This window comes from Carcharhinus amblyrhynchos, chromosome 23 (genome assembly GCF_965287045.1).
Source record: "Carcharhinus amblyrhynchos chromosome 23, sCarAmb.v2.hapA, whole genome shotgun sequence".
NCBI classification, from domain to species: domain Eukaryota; kingdom Metazoa; phylum Chordata; class Chondrichthyes; order Carcharhiniformes; family Carcharhinidae; genus Carcharhinus; species Carcharhinus amblyrhynchos.
The window spans coordinates 38788284-38804866 of record NC_137346.1 but is presented as its reverse complement, the minus strand read 5'-3'; the positions used below and the strand labels follow the sequence as shown (position 1 = coordinate 38804866).

Here is a 16583-nt window from a genome sequence, read left to right as displayed (position 1 = left end):
ACCTGCAGATCCTGGGCACACTCTTATCATTAAGACATTGTGATGCAGTTTGGATAACTGTTGCCATTCTGAGCGATTGACAGCAAACTCCTCCCAGTCATTAATGTCCATGCTCTAAGGAGACCTTGTATCTTTGAGACATTTTCCTTGTCCTCCCAGGAACGTTAGCTATCTATATTTTTTTGAGATAACAGGACCTGGCAAAAAGAACAATTTCCAACCTGTATACTGGAAGGCAGACAGTAAAAGCAAGAGTGTTGCCTGTTCAATCACACAAGAAGCAACAGCAAAAAAAAACTGCAGTCCTTGCCAAGCATAATCATGGACTGAATGAAATCAAAATGGAAGTCTATTTCCCCCAAAGTACTGAGGGGCAAGTGAATCTACAACACTGGCACCTATTCAACAATATGGGTAATTGGCTCAGTGAAGTGTTACAGGCTTCTATCAATCACATTCAGTAATTATTTGCTCCACCTGTACTCAGTTTGGTTCTGCCTGGATCAGTGACAGACTTCATTATACCTTGGATGTAAATGTGAATACAAAGTCTGAATTGCAGAGATCAGAACTGTTCTTCAGCCAAACGCGTCACAACTAGGGATTACGGTGACAACACAAATAACACATGTCACACGACTGTCAAGCAATGACCAGAAGAACAACTAAACTGCGAATAAAATGGTAGCACAATTGCCGAATCTCTCGCCATTAATATTAAGAGTTGTTTGTCAAATTCTACTCTCTTCCCACTCCTCTCCCCCCCCCCGCCAATTCCGGTTTCAACTAAACAAAATAGACACTCGTCGTTCTCTGGTTCTTTCCCAGGAAAATTGCTTGACCACAGTCAACCTGTCTGATTTGAATTTAAATTAGCTTGTCAGCTAATTGCGAGTCATCGATTAAATGGTATATTCTCCATAGCAACGCTACTACTAGAGTTCACTGCCAACCAATTAGCACTCTTCATGAAGTACAAAATGTTCCCTTTACATTTGGTATTCTTGCAAATTGTCCTGATGAGTGCAAGACAAAAAACTTCCAACAATGTGTCTTTTTCAATAACACATGTTCTGTCCTTTCAAATCACTAGTAGCATACTGTAGTTGCTGCTCAATATGATCCGTTCTATAAATCAGGTAAACCAAACATGGATAGGGTGAACGCTTTGCATAACCCCTATGCTCAAATTGTAAACATGTACCAGTCACTTGTCATTTTAATTTTCCACCTTGCTCACATTGAGATCACTTCCCTCAGCCAACCACAGTGTTCCAATGAAGCACAATGTAATCACAAGAAACAGCACCTTATCTTTCAATTAGGAACTTTATTAAATTTAGTATCAAGCCCAGATGGCTATAAAGATCACTGCACCATTGTTTCCTTTTCTTTGGATGTTTCAGTCTTACACTCAAATTCACATCTGCTTCAGGCACATAGAATATGAAAATAAATGATCACCACTCCTCCTCTGACCTTGCACAACTAACTCGTCATTTATCTCTCCAGTCTTCCACCCTTTCATAGATCTTCCCTTTTGTTCTCCCCCACCTGCTTTAAACCAATCACATTTCTAACATTTCCCAGTTCTGATGAAACACTAGATGTCTCTTTTCTGCAGATGTTTCTGTACCTTGCAGCATTTTCTTCTTTTAATTTCAGACTTCCAGCGTCCACGACGTATTTCTCTCGTATCACACAATAACGTGCCATCAGTTTCAGAAGTCACAGACATGCAATCAAACACTAGATTGCTTCAAATCCAACTGCAGCACCCCACTAGAGATAAATCTCTGAAGGACCCACTGCTTTGTGCTGCTATCATACAGCCAAAAAATACTGGCGGCGGCACCTCACCCCCAACTAAACTGCGCATCTTGTTTCTATTAGAAAATGTACAGATTCAGGGGATTTGATGATATGGAAGAGAAGGAATAAGCAATTCTGCCCTTGAGCCTGCTCCACTATACAATAAAATCACGGTTGATCTAATTGTAAGCTTGACTCCACATTCTACCTTTTCGAGGGGTTTAGGATGACCTGGGACTAATAGATCAGAATAGGTTAATTTAGAATGAATATAGTACAAGCGAAGTACAAAGTACCTGCAGTTACAACCATACTATTTGCATAGTAACACATATAACCACTGTTAGAGAATTTAAACATGCATTTTTGAAAACATTATATTCTGCATTAAAGCATACATCTTTGCCAATTACACACTGTTCTAAGCATAATGGCATATAGCTAAGGAAGAAGAACCACGTTCCACGAAAATAATACAGCTACTGAACAAAGCAAAGAAACTCCATCAGTGTAGCTTTTGAAGTATAAGCTTCCCAGGCAGTACAGCAAATAGAATAATTCAATTTTCCTAACCAAGCGTTGCAAAAGAGACAGTGGGGAGAACCTTTGAACTCTATTGACCAACATTTGGGGTTGCTAAGAGACAGTGGGAAAGAACTTTTGGACTCTACGAACTTCCATATTCTCATGCTGCCAGAGACTAAAATGTCATTGGCCGAGGTAAATGTTTAATACTAAAATGACATGTGCCAAAGAGGTAAGCAAATGATTTTGAAAAATGTATAACTGTGCCACTGATAATAACACAATTGAGTAATTTGGGCTACCTCAAGTCATTCTCCCACACACCTGGACAACAATAAAGTACATCTTCAACCAGAATTACTAAGTTGTTTGTATTTTCTGAGCTGCAATTAATAAACAGAAGTCTCTCAAATGAAAGCCAGCATAATACAGATTTATTGAAAAAAAAAACTCCTCAGAGTCAGAGATTTACAGCATGGAAACAGGCCCTTCAGCCCAACTTGTCCATGTCGCCCTTTTTTTTAAGATCACTTCAGCTAATTCCAATTGCCCACATTTGGCCCATATCTCTCCATACCCATTTTACCCATATAACTATTTAAATGCTTTTTAAAAGACAACATTGTACCCACTTCTACTACTTCTGGCAGCTTGTTCCAAATACACTAACCTCTGAAATAATTGCCCTTCTGGACACCAGTGTATCTTTCCTCTCTCACTTTAAACCTATGCCCTCTAGTTTTAGACTCCCCTACCTTTGGGAAAAAGTACTACCTAATCTGTGCCCCTCATTATTTTATAGACCTCTATAAAAATCACCCCTCAGTCTCCTACGCTCAAGAAAAAAGTCCCAGTCTATCCAGCCTCTTTATAACTCAAACCGTCAAGCCATTGTAGCATCCTAGTAAATCTTTTCTGCACTCTTTCTAGTGTAGGGTGACCAGAACCGCACACAGTATTCCATTGTGGCTGTACCAATGTCCTGTACAGCTTCAGCAAGACATCCCAACTCCTGTATTCAGTGTTCTGACCAATTAAGTAAGAAATCTCACAACACCAGGTTAAAGTCCAGCAGGTTTATTTGGTAGCAAACACGACTCGTTTTGGCTACCAAATAAACCTGTTGGACTTTAACCTGGTGTTGAGACTTTTTACTGTGTTGCCCCAGCCCAACGCCGGCATCTTCACATCATGACGGACCAATGAAACCAAGCATGCCAAATGCCTCCTTCATTACTGTCCACCTGTGACTCCACTTTCAAGGAGCTATGAACACGTACCCCAAGATCTCTTTGTTCTGTAACTCTCCCCAGTGCCCTACCATTAACTGAGTAAGTCCTGCCCTGATTCAATCTACCCAAATGCATCACCTTGCATTTGTCCAAATTAAACTCCATCTGCTATTTGTCAGTCCACTGGCCCAATTGATCAAGATCCTGTTGCAGTTGGAGATAACTTTCTTCACTGTCCACTATGCCACCAATCTTGGTGTCATTTGCAAACGTACTAACCATGACCCCTATATTCTCATCCAAATCATTAATATAAATGACAAATAACAGTGGCCCCTGCACTGATCCCTGAGGACACCGCTGGGCACAGGCCTTCAGTTTGAAAAACAACGCTCTACAACCACCCTCTAGCTTCTGTGAAGAAGCTAATTTTGTATCCATTTACATACCTCACCCTGGATCCTGACAGATTTAAATTTATGCAACAACTTACCAAAAGCCTTGCTAAAGTCCATGTAGACAACAACTGCACTGTCCTCATCTACCTGCTTGGTTACCCTTTCAAAAAAAAAACTCAAATTCTTTACACCATCTACCACCTTTGTCTAATTATAACTTTAAAATAGTCAATGACCCTGCCTCCACCGGTCTCCAGGAAAGAGCATTCCAAAGATTATCAAAATATTTAATCTCCATCTTAAACAAAACGTGTCTTATATGTAAACTGTGCCCCTGTTATATATTTAAATGGTTGCAGATTGCTTCAAGAGCTGATTTAATGATGACATTAGGATATTGCAAAGGCTATTGTTTTACTTTGTTTTCCTCCAGACAGAAAGAATAAATCCATTGTTAGCTTGAATCTATATGTGTAAACTTTTGTTAAAATCCACAACTCTTAACACAATTAAAACATTACAGTCCCCTAGCTTTGTCTCTTCACAAAAGGAAACATCCTTTTGTTAGGGCAGGGATCAAAAACCCCAAAAGTATTTTATGAAGTTAGACAAGATCCCAATTATTTTCTATTTTGGCATTGTGAGGATATGATGTTTCCCTCCAAGTGCTATTCTACTGGGAAGCTTTTATAAAAACAAAATTTAACAATGCAATTTTACAAGAAATTAGCTTAACATTTATCAATTGAACAATAAATAGAACACAACAACACAAACAGGCCCTTCGGCCCACAAATTGCGCCGATCATATCCATACCTTCCAGACCTGTCTATCACTCTCAATCCCATGTACTCATCCAGAAGTCTCTTAAAAGACCTCAGCGAGTTTGCCTCTACCACCACCGACGGCAGCCAATTCCACTCACTCACCACCCGCTGAGTGTAAAACTTACCCTTGACATCTCCTTTGTAGCTGCTCCCCAGCACCTTAAACCTGTGTCCTCTCATAGCGACCATTTCAGCCCTGAGAAATAGCCTCCGAGAATCCACCCTATCTATACCTCTCAACATTTTATAAACCTCTATCAGGTTGCCTCTCAATCTTTGTCTCTCCAGGGAGAAGAAGAGACCTAGCTCCCTCAACCTATCTTCACAAGGCATGCCTCCCAATCCAGGCAACATCCTTGTAAATTACAGAAGATATAATTCTTAACTGCTGTGTTCCAATTCAAGCAATATTCCTCTTAGACTTTAATATCAATTAACAACAGAGGCTTGAGGTTGCAATTAGATTAACAGTTCCAGAGTTTTCAAAGCAGTTCTGAAGAGGGAAACACTTCTCGCTTCTTTCAGAACTGGCAACAAACCAGTTGTTTTTTCCTTAAATTGAAAGAGAAACTGGATATCTTCAGTAAGTTTAGCTCCTCCCATTAGCACGTGACTCAGTCTCTAGCAATCAACCTAAATCAAACCTATTAGGAGAGCCCAGTGGAAAAACCACATAAAGATGCATTTACTCTGTTTAGACAAACATGCCATTAGCAGGCTTAGCATGAAGCTGCACGTTTTTCTAGACAAAATCAACTTCTTGCAACAAGACACTGTCTCTTACAAGGATGATAAATGTATTTCTCAAAGGCACAGAACCAACCAAGTCCCTACAGGATCTTATATGTTTTAATAAAATCACCTCTTCTTCATGGATACATGCAACTTGTCCAAACTTTCTTCAGAAGGTGATCACCCTATTCTCTGCGTCAATCGAATGAGACAATCTCTGAACTACTTCTAAGACACTCATATCCTTTCTTGGAGATCGGTACTATATGGTCTTCAGATATGGTCCCATTAATACCCTGTACAGAAACAGCAAAAGTCCAAACGTTATATTCCTTTTTCCTAATAAAATGCAACATCCCACGTGCCTTCCTAAATCACTTGCTGCACCAGCATACTAACTTGTGTGCTTCACATATCAGACAGCCTGATCCATCTGTATGTCTGCAACTATTTAAATAATGGATCATAACTTTCTCAGCGAGGCAATCAGCAGTAGACTGCCACTGCAAAGTGACTTGCGTTTGCTTAAATTTTGCGTGTGATATTTGATATGGAACCTATGAAATTCTTTTAGAAATGGAAGTACAGTGCATCTACAGATTCCTCTGGAATCAATATTGTTTGTTACTTCCTCAAAACTACAATAAATTAAATAGGATTTCCTTTTCACAAAACCATGTTGACTGCTTGATTGCACAGATTTTCAAGTGCTTGGTTATGATTTCTTAATAGATTCCAGCAGTTTCCTTATGACAGTTGTTAGATAATTGGGCTGTAGCTTCCCGCTTTCTGTCTCCCTTTTTTCTTAACAGAAGAATCCAATCTTCAGCATCCACTTCTTTTAAAATTTTAGGATGAAGTCCATCAGGTCTGGACAGCTTTTAGTTCTGATCATTCCCTTAGTACTCTTTCCCTGTTGAAAGAGATTGTTTTTAAGTTCTTCCCTCCTTTTTAGATTCAATCATTTCTGGGATGTTATTGGACAGATGCAAAATATCCATTCAATCCAACCTTTTCCTTATTTTCCATCACTGATTCCCCATTATTCTTCACCAGTAAAAATTAGGGAGCACCACAAACCACAATTTGACTTACACAAATCAGTGATAATACATTGTAATTTGTATGAAATAAAGGACAAAATATAACCGTGTTCAACCCACTATCAGCAATGCTACTGGAGAATATATTTTTCTATGTTTTGCCTGGTATATTTCTCAGAAACTAAAAAAATGTTTCCTGTAAGCTGCAGGACGACATACAGGTAGAATAGGCAAAGAAACAAAAAAAAAAATCACAACAGCATGAATTCAAGAAAGGAAGCAAAATTTACATGAATTACATCACAGCAGGCTAATCTGCAATCCTGTGATTGGCAATTTGTTCTATTCAAATCTTATGAGTGTCAAGGATTGGAAAGGGCTGTTCTTAATGTCACTGCCTGAGTAGTGGCTAAATTCTAACACATACTAAGATTATAGGCGTAACAAATCATATGAATAGGAGATGTATTTACACATTTTTAAGTGCTCCCCAAGCCTCCATGACAGGCACATCCCAAGGCCAATGGGAACAAAAAAGGTTCTGACAACCCTGTAATAGATTAAAATCTCAAAATTAAACAAGAGGAGCTTTAATAGAACATAATTTTTGCATATTATTTTAAATAAAATAGCACCATTTGCACAAATAAGAACATAAGAACATAAGAAATAGGAGCAGGAGTAGGCCATCTAGCCCTTCGAGCCTGCCCCGCCATTCAATAAGATCATGGCTGATCTGTCGTGGCTCAGTTCCACTTTCCCGCCCTCTCCCCATAACCCTTAATCCCCTCTCTTATCAAGAACCCATCAACCCGCTTCTTAAAAATATTTAGCGAGGCAGCCTCCACCACTTCAACGGGCAGAGAATTCCAGAGATTCACCACCCTTTGAGTGAAGAAGTTCCTCCTCAACTCCGTTCTAAACCGCCTCCCCTTTATCTTGAGGCTGTGCCCCCTAGTCCTACTGTCTTTTTTGAGCGGGAAGAGTCTCTCCACCTCTACCCTATCCATCCCATTCATCATCTTATACGTCTCAATGAGATCTCCCCTCATTCTTCTAAACTCTAACGAGTACAAGCCTAGTTTATTCAGCCTCTCCTCATAGCTCAATCCCCTCAACTCCGGTATCAGCCTAGTAAACCTCCTCTGCACTCCCTCCAGGGCCAAAATATCCTTGCGCAGGTGCGGCGCCCAAAACTGCACACAGTACTCCAGCTGCGGCCTCACCAATGCCCTACACAGCTGCAGCAAGACCTCCCTACTTTTATATTCAATCCCCCTCGCTATGAAGGCCAGCATCCCATTCGCCTTCCTGACCACCTGCTGCACCTGCAAGCTGGGTTTTTGCGATTCATGCACAAGGACCCCGAGGTCCCTCTGCACCGTCGCCTGCTGTGGCAAACAATCCATATCTCAAGTCATTGCTCCATCTTGTGATAAAAATTACTGAGCAAGTTAGAAGTGATTATTTTCTTATTCTTTGACAGGATGCAGGCATCTCCAGCAATGCCAGCATTTGTTGCTTATCCCTAATTGCCCTTGCACTAAGTGATTTACTTGGCCTTCTCAGAGAGGCAATTAAGACTCACTGACATTGCTGTGCACGTGGAGTCATTTGTAGGCCAGACCAGGTAAGGATAGCAAATTCCCTTCTCTAAAGAAGACATTAATGAACCAGATAGGTTTTTATAACAAATCGACTATAATTTCGTAACTACTGAGAGTAGCTTTCAATCCCAGATTTATTTAATTCACCAGCTACCATAAAGGGATTTCAACGCACATCTCTAGAACATAGAGCCTCTGGATTACTAGTGCAGTGACATCATATCACTGCCTGCCCTGTAAAAGTGCACTTTATTTACAACCGTGCACTGAATATCCTATCAATACGTGGGACTCTATGCTAATATGCATATTTCCTTTTTTTGGCACATCACGTTCATGAAGAATCAGTGCAACAACATGCAGCGTTTAATGCAACACACCGTTCACCAGTCTAGTACACTACTTATCTATACACTATAGATGCACCAAGTCAATATCAATACTGTATGGAAACCATTTTGAGGGATTTTAGACCCAATCCGTATTGTAACAATGACAAGAAACTATGGGCAAGTGAATTCCACCCGCAACTTCCCAAACTACAACATATTGAACCGTTTAAAGATCCGTTCAGAATAAAAACAAGATTAAAAATGGCTGTCACAAGTCACCCAATGAGTGATATTGTAAGCTGATCACTTCTCTGGAAAGTTTTGTATGAATTTCACTTCAGACTTTCACACCTGGGGGTGGGGGTGGGGTCGCGGTGGTGGTGAAGGTTTTACGGGAAGCCAATTGCTCTATTTTTACAACATTTTCTACAATAAATTTGTAGTAACATTTTCTTACTAGATAAATCATGCTTAGGTTTTATTGTGCTGGGGCAGGTTACAATGTTACAACCAGCTGTGATCAACTAACCTTGGCAGAGACCACTAACTCGTGGACAATGCAAGATCAGAGGTCAAAACCAATTAGTGTCAGCCACCTCTGCAAATGTGTCTAAAAACACTGCTGAAAGACAGTAGTAAAGGTCTGTCTTTCTGAAGCTAAAAGAACGTGTGTTTGAAAGGAAATATCGAAGTGCAGACCTGGACTAATTCAACTCTAGAATTCCAACTTCAAACAGCTGCAGCTTTCAATAATCTAATCTACGGCATAAAGCAAAAGGACTCAATTTTATTCTTTTAATTTTGGGTGTGTGCATTTTTTTATCTTTGGGTTTAGTAGCTAATAAGTTTACTCCTTTAACTCAAGAAAGTTTGTTTTGATTAGTTTCTTGTTGAGTACATTTACAGGGAAAATACATTAAAAAACATTTGTTGCAACCAACTGTGGAGCTGAACAGGAAGGGAGCCAGCTCACTCTTCTCCAATTCTTTAAAAGTGCGCCACTTTTTCACACATGATAATAACTTGCAATATTTAACAATAATTCAAGTCTAATGCATACAATTTTCTAGGAGAAATACAGTCAGTTTGAAGCAGTGAAATTCAAGTCAATTTTTAAAAAGCCAGCAAAGCTCCTCAAAATTGACTGCCATAAAAAGCAAATAAACAATTATCCTCACATAAGCACTGAAGTTAGGAAAACCATGTATTAAAGCTTCCATGCAATCAATACTGCAACTCGCCATACAACATGGATTACCAATTAATGTTCATTACTGTCAAGCTTTTAATAATATTATGTAATTATGCATGAACAAAATTCAAGTAATAACTTTAAACCAAGCTTTAAGATTTGGTTAAGAAATTGAGGGAAAATAGACCCAATAGCCCCTCAAAACTGCTATGCCATTCAATAATATAATGGTTGATTTTCTGCCTCAACTCCCCTCTCCTGTCGCCCCACCCCCACCAATATCCCTGGATCCGTAAATGTTAAAGATTCGTCAACTGCAGCCTTAAATATGGTCCACAATGGAGCATCTGCAAAACTCTGGGGTAGCAAATTCCAAAGGCTCACGACTCTTGAAATAAACTACGTTAATCCTAAATGATCGAACCCTTGACCTCAGACTATGCCCCTTGTTGTAAATTCCCTAATGATGTGGAGATGCCGGCATTGGACTAGGGTAAGCACAGTAAGAAGTCTGACAACACCAGGTTTAAGTCCAACCAATTTATTTGATAGTAAACTCACAAGCTTTCAGGGTTTCTCCCTTCAACAGGTGAATGACAAAGGGAGAAACCCCGAAAGCTTGTGAGTTTACTATCAAATAAATTGGTTGGACTTAAACCTGGTGTTGTCAGATTTCTTACTGTAAATTCCCTAGGCAGGGAAACAACTTCTCAACATTTAATATGTCAAGCATCTTCACAATCTTAAACATGTCAATGAGATTAGCCAATTCTTCTACAATCAAGCAGATGGACACAATTTACTCAGCCTACCACAGGGCAAAAAATAAACCAAAATTCTCACAAACTGCCATGGTGGGATCAGAACATGGTCATTTTTTAAAATCAGTCAAGGCCTCTTCTTGATTCAGAAACAAAACCACTGCACAACTGCACCTTTCCTGGTTTCAAATTGCAAATGAGTCTAACTTGAGCTACTAAAGGTCAGAATTCCAAAAGGAAAAAAATTGAACCCTTAAGAAAGTAAGTAAAACTCAACGTTCACTACCAGTTTTTATCATGTTTCCAAAGCCATTCAGATCAAGGTGGTGCGAAAGTCTGCTGGATATAGGCTGAAACTGAAGTTTGTGCATATACCAAGAAGAGATTCACTGATATCTGATGTTCTTTGTTTTGTTCTTTAATTATATATTTATTGATCCAAACTGAACATAATGCATTTTTAGACTGAATTATGAAAGAAACACAACCGTTCACCTTCACAGCCAACTGGGACCATCAAACCCACTTTGTTTTCTTCAAGATGTATGCAAGGGCAAACTTGATTCCTCTTATCCCCACAATACACTAATAACCAAAAAGAGAGAACGAAACATCCCAAAGGAAGTGATCAATAACATTCCATTTAATAAAACCATTACTGTCACAATCAAACCAAAATCAATATAAATTAAAGCAAAATAAAGTGGATGTTGGAAATCTGAAATAAGAACAGAAAATGCAGAATAAACTCAGCAAGTCTGCCCACTCTCCACCGATGCTGCCAACCTGCTGAATTTATACAGCATTTAGTGTTTTTATTTCAAAATAAATTAAACATGAATTAGCAGGAATGAAAACAACATTAGATAGAAAACACAAATTATACTTTAAGTAGCTGCTACAACAAAACAAGATCTCAGTTTTAAGTAGTCCCCTTAGCATTTATGGCAATCAGCCAGTCCCACAAAACATGGCCTTCCTCAGGTCAAGCTTGCTTGTTAAGGTAACATTGATCCCCGTGGTCAGTTTCCCTCACTCAAGTAAGTGTGTTTGTTGCCTAAAATTTCTTGTCCAATGTTATTTATATGGACTTCCAGAAGGCATGCAAAAAAGCCCCTCTTATGCTACACCTAAAGTGAAAACTTACGGAATAGAAGGCAAATTGCAGACCTGGTTAGGAAATTGGTTGTGCAGCAGGAAACATACAGAAGAAAGGGTTGACATTCTAATTGGAAGGATGTGACTAGCAGTGCGCCATAAGGATCTATGTTGGGGCCACAACTATTCACACGTCAATGCAACTACATAGCCAATTTTGCTGACAACATAAATAAGCATTGTAGATGGAAGCATTGTTAGAATGGGATATTAATAGATGGAAGTGAATGGGCAAAACAGTGGCCAACGAACGGACTTCAAGATAGTCAAGTCAGGTCATCCACACAGGACCTAAAAAGTACAGAGTTGGCATTGTCTAAATGGTGACTAACAATGGCAATCCAGACTTAGACAATGATCATCAAAATCCAGGTACAGGTACAAAAATGTAATAAAGCAACTGAAATGCTGGCTTTCTATCAAATGAGTTAGAATACAAGGGTTAGAATTTTTTTTTCTAAAAAACAGCCACACAAGATCTTATTCAGCCTACAGCTGGAGTACTGTGTTCAATTCTGGGTCTTAGAAAGGGTATAACGACCTTGAAAGAAATGTTGCTTGGATTCACCAGAATGGTTGCCAAACTCCAAGAGTTGAATTACCAAGTGAAATTATGCAGACTAGATTTGGTATTCCCTAGAATTCAGAAGATCAATAGTAAAGGGCAATTTCTGCTGGCTGGGGAAATCAAAGACATGGGGCATAGCTAGATGTATTAGCCAATTATGTCAGGTGTAAATTCAGGAAATTTGGATGTCCTCAAAAGAAGAAAGAAGCTTAGAACTCTCTTCCACCAACAGCAATTGATGCTAGATTTGGCAAATTTTTGTTAATCAAAAAGATATTAAGTGACAAATTAGGTTTCTTTTGTCAAAACAAACTTGATTCATAATACTTTAAAATACAACTTAACAGTTGAACAGTACCTAAGGAAAACCAAGCAACATGCCTTAATAACTATTGGCCGGTGGCTCTGACATCCAGCAATATGAAGTGTTTCGAAAAGTTACTCATGGCAAAAATCAATTCCAGCCTCCTGGGCTACCTGGATTCACTACAGTTTGCCTACTGCCATAACAGGTCCACAGCAGACGTCATTTTCCTGGTCCTGCACTCAACTCTAGAACACCTAGATAACAAGGATACCTATATCAAACTCCTATTTATTGGCTACAACTCAACCTTTAACATGATTATTCCCACAAAACTTCACCTCCAAACTCCATGGCCTGGGCCTCGACACCTTCCTCTGTGACTGGGACCTGAATTTCCTCACTCTCAGACCACAATCAGCAAGGACAGACAATAACACCTCCTCCACAAATCATCCTCAACACCGTTGCCCCACAAGGCTGTGTTCCCAGCCCCCTACTATAGTCCTAATGACTGTGTAGCCAAACTCCCCTCCAATTCAATTTCCAAGTTTGCTGATGACACCACTGTAGTAGGTCGGATCTCAAACAAGTGAGACAGAGAATCTGTGAGCTGATGCGGCAAAAGTAATCTCTCCCTCAATGTCAACAAAACGAAGGAGATTGTCATCAGCTTCAGGAAGCAGAAATGAGAGCATGCCCTTGTCTACATCAACGGGGATGAAGCAGAAAGGGTTGAGAGCTTCAAGTTTTTAGGTGTCCTCATCATCAACAACCTGGCTTGGTTGCCCCATACTGACACTACAGTTAAGAAAGCCCACCAACACCTCTATTTTCTCACAAGACTGAGGAAATTTCGCATGTCAGCTACTCCCACTAACTTTTACAGATATACCATAGGAAGCATTCTTTTTGGTTGTATCACAGCTCGGCATGGCTCCTGCTCTGCCGAAGACCACAAGGAACTACAAAAGGTCATGAATGTAGCCCAAACCATCACGCAAACCAGCCTCCCATCCACTGAGTCTGTCTACACTTGCTGCTGCCTCAGCAAAGCAGCCAGCATAATTAAGGACTCACGTAGCCTGGACATTCTCTCTTCCACCTTCTTCCTTCAGGAAAGAGATACAAAAGTCTGAAGTCATGTACCAATTGACTCAGGAACAGCTTCTTCTCTGCTGCTGTCAGACTTTTGAATGGACTTACCTTGCATTAAGTTGATCCTTATCTGCATCTTATGACTTTAACACTACATTCTGCACTCTCGTTTCCTTCTCTATGAACAGTATGTTGTCTGTACAGCACACAAGAAACACGCTTTTCACTGTATGTTAAACCATGTGACAATATATCAAATCTTTAAACATGAAAAACTCAAATTTCTTGCTTATCCCTGCTTCAGTTCCAAAGTAGCAATATTCTTACAAATTTAAAACCCACTCCAAATATAGTTAGCAATCACAAATAGATTTGCTATCGTGAGTATATACGCAACCTTGAAGTTTTTAGAGATATATAGAGATCTCAGTTGCCTGCAAAATCCTTCCAACTTCAATCAGAACTTCCAAACTCCAGCTCATTTCTGCTACAGATCCAGGACTGAACATAAACCACAACATCACAACAAACCTATCAATCGCTCTAATCTGAAATCCCAGGGGAACCCAAGTAAAAAGAAATTTGAAATCAGCTATATTCCTTCCAGACATACTATCTACAGAAAAAAGCTGAACTTTTAAAACATCTCAAATGATATAACATTTTTAAAAAGTTATTTATCATTTGCACGCTTTCATCAGAATTAAACAACCCTCTCAAAAGTAGCACCGTCGGGAATTTGTAACTATTAAGAAAACAAAAGCTGCAGGTGTTATATAATTTGTGATGTGAAGGATTTGGAAACCTAAAAAGGTGGAGTTTCAAACACCTTAAAACATTGGTCTTGAGATACAAGACATCCCAAGCCCAGTTTCACTGGTTTCCTCCCAAATGTAGTGTAACTCCAGTTATTAACTGTTGTGGTACTCCACCTTCCAAGAAGAATTTGTCTGGTCTTACCTTCTAATTTTGATCAAATGTCTCAGCGTTTTGCTGTGCAACAACTGACTACATAAGTGTGCAAAATGACAAAATAATTTAGAAATTAATAAGGTCATCTATATATGACAGATTTTGTAAAACATTAATCCAGTATTTGCCCTTGATTTAACTGCCTTATAACAATTTAGCTTGACTGTAACAGTTAAATACTCACTGTGCTGTTCTTCGATACATGTACTCAGTAATTTTGCCAGGTGAGGGCTTCAAATGTTTAAGAGATACCACTGTAGAAGCCACAGGTTATTAGTCGGTTATCCAATGTATCAAGCTCCTATGGTGTAGGAATAGGCGGCGAAAACATGTTCGCATCACCACCATTCAGTCTTCCATCTTTTATGAGCCATCGACTTTCTTCTCCCTTTTGCAGGATTTTTTCCCTCAACCTAACTTAGAATCGACGCCCCGCCTCCCGCGCGACGATTGGCTGTCCCGCAGCTCGGGACCACATATGGGTATGCCGATTGGACAAAGCAGCTGCCCATCAAATGCCGGCCAAGTTAGGTTGACACTAAAGCCGCCAGCAGCATTTTATGGGCGCGTTGCAGTCAGTGCCGGTTTCAACCGAGTCAGCCTGCTGAACCGCCTCAGCAGCACCATCACCACTCACAACTATATATTTTTTTATTTACACATAACATTTGGAGAAATGTTAAAAAAAAGCAAAAGCTATTCAAATAGCGAGGAGCAGATTAAATTGGTCTGTGTGTATCCCGCCGCCGAATCAAGGTAAACCGGCTTTTGAAAAAGGGAAAAAAAATAAAATCCCGGTTTGCCCCGAGTCCGTTCCACTTTTGTCGCGATTTTAACCGGAGGGCGATCGATGAGTGAGTGGCGACGAGGGCAGCCCGTGTATGCCTCCGCCCGCTGTGTGTGTGTGGGGGGTACAACAGCCGCGGAGCCACATTGCGGAGAGGCGCCGGGCGGGAGCAACACGTTCGGGTTACTGCGGCCGCTCTGCCTCCCCTGACTGACCCTCCTCACTCACTCACACACACCACCCTTCATCGATTAAACACATGTAAACACACACACACACACAGATAGAGCCACTATCTTGACAAGTGCTGTGAAGAAGAGAGCAGGAAAATTCCGACTCACAGGAAAAGTGGCGACGCGCACACAGTCCGAAAATCTCCCAGCAGCAGCAGCAGCCGATGGAAAATTCTAGAAAGGAAAAAGAAATAGTCGGCCTTCAAACGATTTCTGGCTCCGAAGTTCTTTTGAACGGCTGCCAGTTACCTCGACTCTGGGTAAAAAAAAATTGCAGTGTTTTTTTCGAAAAAAAATTTAAATCCTGTGCACCCCTCGAACTACAGCTCAGCCGACAAAGCTTTGACGGCGCCTTGTCCCTATTGTTCCCTTCAGCCAGCGCCGAGCCAGAGAGCATGCGTGAAACTCCCGGTGCAGGCTGGGATTTGTAGTCCCTCCGAGGAGGGCCGGCCACTGGACGCTCGGCGCCAGCCCAGGGGCCGTGGACTACAGCCCCCAGGGTGCCGCGCGCCAAACCCCCCTTGCTTAGACCGTTTACAGCCCAGTGCTTGATTGGAAAAAAGATAGGGAAGGGATGTTTTAGTCTGTGTAGCATGGTGCTCAGCTCAGCAGTGAGAGAAAAAAACATGGCAGCCCTTCTGTTGTGAAAGGCAGCTTCTTGCTGCAAAAAACCCAACTACAAACTCAGACTCAAAATGCACTACAAAACAGTAAAATACAGCAGCTGCTGGAAATCTGAAATAAAACCAGAAATTATAGGTGGTCTGAAACATTAACTTTTTTTTCTCTCCACTGTTGCTGCTCAGAAGATTTTTAAAATCAAATTTCTGTTTTTATTTTAATTTATCCTTTCAATTATAGCAAAAGAGGTCAAATGTTGTGAATATTAAACAATTTATTCCACAGCCATTTTAAAAACCACTGCTGAGTATATTTTAGCAGAGATTGTTTTATTTTAGTTTCATATTTTTATTTTATTGTCACAAGTAAGCTTACATTAA

The 16583-nt window shown here is 40.2% G+C and overlaps 1 protein-coding gene across 6 annotated transcripts in view; it reads right to left on the bottom strand.

Annotated features, from left to right (window-relative positions):
- Nucleotides 1–15960, bottom strand: part of gtf2ird1 (GTF2I repeat domain containing 1) — a 130267-nt gene extending 114307 nt beyond the window's left edge. For 5 of the 6 annotated variants that reach the window (XM_080210594.1, XM_080210600.1, XM_080210597.1 and 2 more), the window contains exon 1: nt 15691–15960. The gene's annotated coding sequence lies outside the window, so the exon portion shown is untranslated. Of the gene's footprint in view, nt 1–14746; nt 14956–15690 lie in introns of those variants that run through there. The other variant, XM_080210595.1, reaches the window with a different exon arrangement.
- Nucleotides 15961–16583: the final 623 nt, after the last annotated feature.